The following is a 7,214-nucleotide window of genomic DNA, read 5'->3' on the forward strand; positions in this document are numbered from 1 at the left end:
AAGCCTTCTTTTGCGCGTATAATTGATTATAGTACTAGTAAAATTTGGATGATACATGCAGATATAGCCTATTTTTTGCAAAAAAAATTGATATAGCCTAATAATATAATAATTCACAGAACTGATCATACATAATATTGCCTACCATATATAAATACTAATTGTTCAATACATCGAAGTGCCAAACACATCTAAGATATACGGAGTAGATGAATTTGGTTCAACTGAGAATCGGCATGAGGGGGTCGTCACTACACCACGGACATCAATAGGAGGCACTTTAAAATGCCTCAAAAGGGGCCATATAATGCCCGCCTAGAGAATAGAAGGCATTTTTAAAATATGTTAGAGATGGTCACGAAGGGAAAGGTCTTTCAAGGCACTTTTTTAGAACGCCTCAAAAGATTAACACAGAGGCATTTTTAAAATGCCAGCAAGCTCAATGTGAGGCATTTTTCAATAATGCCTCAAAAGAAACACAAAGGCATTTTTTAAAATGCCAGCAAGCTCAATTTGAGGCATCTTTAGGAATGCCTCCAAAGACTATTTGTAGCATTTCTTATACTGCCTCTAAAAATTTTGTGTGGCGTAACTCATACTGCCTTCTAAACATTTTTGTGGCATTTCTTAAGATCGCCTTGAAAACCATTTTGTGGCGTCTTTCGACTTGCCACCAAAATGTTTCTGAGGCACATAAGAATGCCAGAAATTTTACACAGGCATATAAGAATATGAATTAAAACCACTCTTACGGCAAGCTCACTAATTTGCAACCACTGTACAAACACATATATACAACAGTAGAACAAGATTGAGAGGCTTGCATGGACTAGAAGTACCATCGTACAAGCGAATAATATAAAGCATTAGAACATCTTCACAAATTCGAAAACGACATCAAAGTATCAATCAGCAACACAGGGCCAACAATGTAACACAAGTACATTGCCTACTGTTGTGATAACAATGTAACACAGAGGTACACTGCCTACTGTTGTAAAAACAATGTAAAGAGCGTTCCAGCTTGATGCAATCAATTAGAAGTACAGAAACCAATCAGATGTGTGTCACCTTCAACTTCGACTTTCGGATGGCATCTACAAGAGCAAACACTGTTCTTAGCACTGTAGCAGGGTTAAAGAGACAGACATGTAAAATGATGTAAATAATAAAACTTAAACATATTTTTGTTTGCGCCATTAAACTTAATCTATCATTCAAACAGCAACAGCATGCACGAGTAGGTAAAAAAACAGCACTGTAAAATGTAAAATGGGTAAATTATAAAGATCATTAAGGGGTGACAGGTATTGCTTTAAATCTGGACCATTGGTCATTGCCTCCTTGGATTGAATCACTGAATAGATGATCAACTTGGTACTAGCAAAAAAAGGATAAACTGAAACCTATGCCTGTTGTTCCATCTGATCCTACTTGCGCGTGAACCATATGACTAGATTTGTCATTTTGGAGAAGCACCACTGGCCATTAGAATGTCCAGGTTCCACACGACACTAAGACACCGAGCACTATTTTTAAGAACTGAAACATGGAGCCATCAATTCAAGGTGCAACCACTGTACAGACTTTACACATGTACAATACCTACTGTTGTTGAATATTGTACATCAATGAAACATATCTTCACAAATTCAGAAATGACCAAAGCTACTATCACAACTTAAATGAGCATCTTAGATCACAATATTGTACTGTCAAGGATTGCAGAGAAGACGATAGTAGATGAGCTAATTACTAAGTTCAGGTTAGGAAATTATATATCCAAAGAAAATCTTGATGCAAGAGCAACAGGAAAAGGCATTTACAACTCACCTATGACCATCTTTCATGTTTCCCTGCCCGAATTCCTAAGTATGTTGATTCCGGTTGTAGCAGAGATTGCTTGAGTAGCTTTTCTCATTCTTGTTATTTCAGAAACCTTCTTTCTCTTCAGTGTATTACTCACTGCAGCTTCTGAAGTACTGCAACCAGTCTCATGGTTGGTCACCTGAGTTCCAGTAGTTGTTTTGTTGGGATCCACATTCTCGCTATTGTTTTGTTGGTTAGCTAACATCCATGTCTTTCCCTGGAGATTTTTTACCAGGAATGATGATAGAGAGGATAAAGTTTGATTGCTTCATACAAATCCATGGAGGAAGGTTGTAGGGGATCAAGATGATAGGCCATATGCTATATGAGAGATTCATATTTCCAAAAGGGTTGAAACCATCAGCTCCCAATCCAAATCTAACGTTGCAAACTTCTGAACTGAAGTCTTTGTGAATAGCATCAAAGTGTTTCCATGCAGGTGAATCAGCTGGGTGTCGTATCTTGCCGTCCTTTGTGCGGCCTTCGTTGTGCCACCTCATATCTGATGCCGTCTTTGTAGAAGCGAACAACCTTTGGAGTCTCTTCTTTAGCGGGAAATGACGAACCACCTTTTGAGGCACCTTGTGGACACGCCTTCCATCAACTCCAGTATTTACGCTCTTCCATCTACTTGTGCCACACACTGGACATGATATGGCATCAGCATGTTCCTTCCTAAATAGAATGCAATCATTTTTGCATGCATCTATACTATCATAACCAATACCAATGGCTCTCACAAACTTTTTGGCCCCATGAAATTTTTTGGGCAAGGCCTCACCTTCTGGAAGTACCTCCTTAATTAGCGTCAATACCTCATCAAAGCAGACATTGCCCACTCCCCTCATATTCTTGATGTGAAGCAACCTCACCAAAAATTGCAGCTTCGAGAATCTTTTGCAACCTGGGTACAACTCTTGGCGTCCATCATTAACTAATCTATAGTATGCTTCAGCATCATCGTCCAAGTCATCTTCAGACTCTTGCTCCTCTCCTAAAGTACGAGTATCATACATCCCAAATCCTTACAGTAGCATCTCATCCATCTCATCACTATCAGCATATTCTTCAAACTGTGAACTAGGACCTGAAGTTGTTTCGGAGGGCCGCATAGTTTCTCCATGATGAATCCATGTGGTATATCCAGCCATGAATCCATCATAAATCAAATGATCATAGACTTCAAGTTCACCTAACCAACGAGAGTTTACACATATCTTGCAAGGGAAGAGAATCCTATTATTTTTTGTTGACGTACGAAAAGCAAATTTTATGAAGTTGCTAGTTCCTTCAGAATTCTCGGTGGAAGACCTTGCTGCTCGCATCCAACTCTTATCCATTCTCAACTGAACAGAACCAAGTTCTACGACATGTTAAAGCAGAGACCACATAAAATTCTATAATAAATACTCGAATGCATCAAAGAGAAATTTCTAAAAGCAATATCAGTTTACTACTAGCAGAATCAAAGGGATGTTCTATATAGAAGACCTCACGTGTAGCAAGAAAACAGATTAACTGAAACCTGATGCAACAAGATTAGAAGTAACACAGTACACTAGATAACATGTAGGGATGTTCTATATAGAAATGCCAAATGCACCTGTATTTTGATTATCAGTGTGTCTATATAGCTTACTCTTTGTGTGCACTTTTCTAACATGAACAGAAGGCCACCATGCACAGAAGGCCACAACAAACAAGCTCCAATTTCAATAGGACAAGTTGCCACACTCCTAGTATAATTACAAAAAGAACATCCAAAACAGTACAAGGTGATCCTAGATGTCATAGCATAATGATTCTTCATCCATAAGTCTAGCACAAACAAAAATTGGAACAAAAATGAACTACAAAAATGAAGAGACATTACCTCGAACACATTGTGTGCAGCAGGGCGTCGAATCAACAGCAATCAGACATGGGCTTGTCTGGGTGGGTTGGGGGTGGGGGGATCAGCGCTGATGCCTTCGTGACCTGGACCACTTGCTCTTCCTCCTCCTCTCCGAGCCTGGATCTCCCCTTCTTCTTCACCGCGCACTACCAATCCCACCCCGAGATTGGGGACGAGAGAGGGCGAGATTGGGGACGAGAGAGGGAAGGCACGGAGTGGCGATGGCGGTGCAATTCGCGGCGGCTGCCGAGGCTCCAGCGTGGAGCGCCGGTGGCGAAGACGACCAGGCGCCGGTGGCGAAGACGACGAGGCGCCCAGCACAGAGCAGCTACGATGGCCATGGTGTTCCTATGTTTTTTTTACCTTGGAACGCAGCGTGGGGGTTATTTCATACGTGTACGCTGGCTACGTATACGCTCGGCGGCACTTTTGTAGAATGCCTTGTTTCCCCCTGTTTAGGAGGCATTTTCTAGAATTGCCCTTGAAGGCTGTGAGCTTCCGAGGCACTTTTGAAAAGTGCCTTCAATACCCTGAATCTGAGGCGTTTAGCAAAAACGCTGGCAAAAAAATGCCTCCTAATGATATACGTGTTGTAGTGCGTAGTGTATTAAGCGACATGAAGACATCACTACAACACAGTTAAGAAACAAAGGCATTTTCTATGAGGCATTAAAAAAAGTGCCTTAGATTACCCCTCTTAAAGGCGTTCCGAACAAAACGCCTTCAAATGTCTCTTGTTAGGAGGCACTTATGAGGAACGCCTCAAAAAGATGCTTAATTACTGGCGTTTTGAAAAAGTGCAGCAATATGTAACAGTTTGAGATGCGTTTTGCAGAACACCACTTCAGATTTAGAGGCGTTTTCAGAAAATGCCGTAATATATCAAAGATTAGGGGGCGTATTGTAAACTGCCCGCACACACTTGAAGGCGCTCTGGAGAAAAATGCCTCCAAATCTCGGTTAGATTTTCAATTTAGTCTGTATTGTATGGAATATATGTACCCGTACGGGCTTCCACTCCTTTGACTGACGTGGCAGATGAAGAAATCGTATTAAGGCAGTGCGTGCAGTACCGTCAAGAAAGCCGACTTGTTAGTTGGTCGGCAAACTTCACTATGAAAGACCGGAGGTCGATGGTTCGAGTCATGGTATGCGCGTTTTTCATTTTTTGCGTGAGCTATTTCTCGTTCAGAACAAAGTTGCAATTTATTTAGTCCCATACCGCTTGCCGAACTAAAATTTGGCCGGTTTAAAAGGAGAGCCGCATTATGTGCCTTACAGTTCTCATACATAGACTGATAGCGGAAAGGATGGTATTCAGTCATGTGTGCTCTAAGATGATATCTGTGTGTATGTGAGAAAGGCCCAGCAGCAGCAGTGTTTCAGCGTGTGGAGTGATGCTGCTGATGCATGCATTCAGCGGGCGTGCTTGTTCCGACTGACCTAGTGTTTGTTTTTATTGCAGTTTACAGGCGTTTTTCATAAACGCCCTCGAAGACACGTCGAGGCGTTCTTCAAAATGCCCTCGTAAGTCATGAGCATCGGAGGCATTTTCAGAAAGTGCCTACATAGGCTGAGCATCGGAGGCATTCTTCAAAAGTGCCTGCACAAGCTTTTCCCTTCGCGATCGTACCTAGCATTTTTCTAAAACGCCGTGTTACATCTCTGCAGGCATTTTTTGGCCTTTCAAAGGCGTTTTTGGATGCCTTCAAATCTCTACCGTGTTGTAGTGCATCTATTTAAAAATGAGACCTTGAATAGATAGAATAGTCGAACCTGTGCGCTGTGGGCATCAAATTGAAGACCAATGCATGCCGAGATCAGTACCAGAGGGAGCGAGGGATGGAAACCTTGCCGTTGGAATCTGGAATCTGGATGGATGATGGATGCTCCACGTCGCGCCGCCGGCCAGTGCCAGCCGCCGTATGCGTGTGCGATTGCTTCCGGAAAGAATTTGGTGAATGAGGGCATTTTCAATGCAAGGCTCTTATGCAGGCGCTTAGAGAAATAAAAAAACTTGTTAAATAGGAAAAAAATCCAAGCGCTGATGTGTTGCAACGCTAGACGCTACCTGACAAGCGCTAATATAGCCGGCTGGTGTAGAAGCGATTCGTCCCACACGGCAAGAAATACCTAGGCGCTCGATGCTATTTGTTGCGTCGATGCCGCACCGATGCCAGGGGTCGGCCGGAAATTGATGGCTCAACTGTCAATTGAGCAGGATGGATACCCTGGCGCCTCTCTACTAGCGCCTGCGTTGGGCGCCCTGAAGACGCCGGTTCATCTGCTCCTCGATCGATAGATTTTTTTTGGCTAAGGTAACTGTACCGCCGATGAATGCGTGGCTCATGCGTTTTTTAGGCAAGCGTGGCTCATGGTGCGCACGATGTACAGCCTTGGGCCTATGGGCTAGCCTCTGTTTTTGGGCTGAAATACTTACCTAGTACGTTCTATTGTATCAGATTCGCTTTTACTTATTAAATACATATGCTATACGCTATATATACCTAGATTTTTGACAAAAATAATGGGTATTCAACTGAATACCCTTGAATTGAGGTGGGCCCGCCCCTGATGGTCACATAGAAATATCGAGTAGACGGTGAGAGAAGAAACAATACAAATGTTAGAATCTACTACGTATATGAAAATGGAAGACATCGAGAATAGTGGCAGTGCCACAGATCTGGGTCAACGAGCTCGAAGAGAAACGTGAATTTGCGAATCCTCACGAGAGTGAAATGTTACTGCTTCCTGTTCACTTGCCATTACGTTCTTCCTTTTTGGATGTAGAAAGAGAAGAAACAGATTTCAAAATAGAGCAGCTTGGTCGAAATAGAAGTGCACAAACACGCCCACCGGTCGATACAGAGAGCAGCAAAACAGAAGCAGTTGGAGATTCGGCGCATCTATGCCGGCACCTCTTGCATGCCAGGCGAACGCTCTACCATCTCAGCTGCACACTATTCTATCGATAATGTCGTCTTTGCAGTTAACACAGTACTAATCTTTTTGCACTGTGTTAACACAGTATTCTATCGATTCATATTCTTTCGAGGAGTTCCTGTCGATTCATTTGATTGACGAACGACGCCACATAAGCACGGTAGGGCCTACGGCCCTGCGGGCTAGTCTGACGTGGCCCAATGATACCTTTGGAAAGCCTATCATGGTTTGACAGGACAACATAACACGTCCTCTCAAAATTTCCAAGGCTTCAAGACACTCTGAAAATGATGGTTAATTGGTTATGCTATGCTACTTCAATCAAAGAGAAAAAGGAAAAAAGAAACGCTGCGAGACAGCTCCCTCTAGGAGAGAAAGAAAACTTGAACAAGCAATTCGACACAGTTTCGCATTTGGAGTTTTCGCTCTGGTTTTCCTTACCGATTACGAGTAGATTATTGTTATTTTGTTTGATGAATATCGGGAGTATTTGATGAGTAATATG

The 7,214-nt window shown here is 42.5% G+C and overlaps 1 long non-coding RNA gene across 1 annotated transcript; it reads right to left on the reverse strand.

The window, feature by feature from the left end:
- Window positions 1-827: 827 nt before the first annotated feature.
- Window positions 828-2,882, reverse strand: LOC123113541 (uncharacterized). The gene is made up of 2 exons (XR_006456075.1): window positions 1,834-2,882; window positions 828-1,097 (listed from the first exon to the last, which is right to left on the reverse strand). It is a non-coding gene; the product is annotated as an uncharacterized lncRNA (long non-coding RNA).
- Window positions 2,883-7,214: the final 4,332 nt, after the last annotated feature.

This window comes from Triticum aestivum, chromosome 5B (genome assembly GCF_018294505.1).
Source record: "Triticum aestivum cultivar Chinese Spring chromosome 5B, IWGSC CS RefSeq v2.1, whole genome shotgun sequence".
NCBI classification, from domain to species: Eukaryota; Viridiplantae; Streptophyta; class Magnoliopsida; order Poales; family Poaceae; genus Triticum; species Triticum aestivum.